The following is a 918-nucleotide window of genomic DNA, read 5'->3' as shown; positions in this document are numbered from 1 at the left end:
CTGCAGCAGACCCGGCAGCGGCGTTAGCGGAGGAGCCGGTTACAGACACAGGGAAAGCAGCGTCTGGCAAACGGGCGCTGGGGATCAAAGGACGAGACTGCAGTAAAGCCTCAGAGAGGAGGTAACGGGGCGTGGCCAACGGGGATCCCATCGGGTGTCGCCGGAGGGTGGCCAAAGACCCCCAAGGAGGGATGGAACAAGTGGCGGACGGGGCCCACTATAGCTCTAGGATAAAATGCTGGGACTCAATACCCAAGTAGGGCGAGCCACCAGGGCTGAGTAGCTGGGCACAGGGGGATCCTTGGGGCCCATAGGCCCAGGTACCCTTTGTGGCCTCCTGGCCCAGTAGCCTTAGTGCTTCAGCTACCATAGAAGCCGGGAGAGAGGCCGGCAGAGGAGCCGGCAGCAGAACCGGCAGCGGCGTTAGCGGAGGAGCCGGTTACAGACACAGGGAAAGCAGCGTCTGGCAAACGGGCGCTGGGGATCAAAGGACGAGACTGCAGTAAAGCCTCAGAGAGGAGGTAACGGGGCGTGGCCAACGGGGATCCCATCGGGTGTCGCCGGAGGGTGGCCAAAGACCCCCAAGGAGGGATGGAACAAGTGGCGGACGGGGCCCACTATAGCTCTAGGATAAAATGCTGGGACTCAATACCCAAGTAGGGCGAGCCACCAGGGCTGAGTAGCTGGGCACAGGGGGATCCTTGGGGCCCATAGGCCCAGGTACCCTTTGTGGCCTCCTGGCCCAGTAGCCTTAGTGCTTCAGCTACCATGGTGGTGGGAAGTGCACATTAAGTCACAGGGATAGGGCATTAGGAATTTGGATCGGTGGAGCCAGGTTTATTCATAGATTCATAGATGTTAGGGTCGGAAGGGACCTCAATAGATCATCGAGTCCGACCCCTGCATCGTCAGGAAAGA

General features: G+C 60.0%; 1 long non-coding RNA gene across 1 annotated transcript in view; it reads left to right on the top strand.

Moving 5' to 3' along the window:
* The first annotated feature begins 368 nt into the window (after nt 1-368).
* Nucleotides 369-918, top strand: part of LOC112551984 — a 12844-nt gene continuing 12294 nt past the window's right edge. Inside the window, exon 1 of the long non-coding RNA XR_003096348.1 lies at nt 369-521. This is a non-coding gene — a long non-coding RNA (uncharacterized LOC112551984). The remainder of the gene's footprint in view (nt 522-918) is intronic.

This window comes from Alligator sinensis, unplaced genomic scaffold, assembly GCF_000455745.1.
Source record: "Alligator sinensis unplaced genomic scaffold, ASM45574v1 scaffold14_1, whole genome shotgun sequence".
Classification (NCBI taxonomy): domain Eukaryota; kingdom Metazoa; phylum Chordata; order Crocodylia; family Alligatoridae; genus Alligator; species Alligator sinensis.
This window is presented reverse-complemented; position numbering and strand designations above follow the sequence as displayed.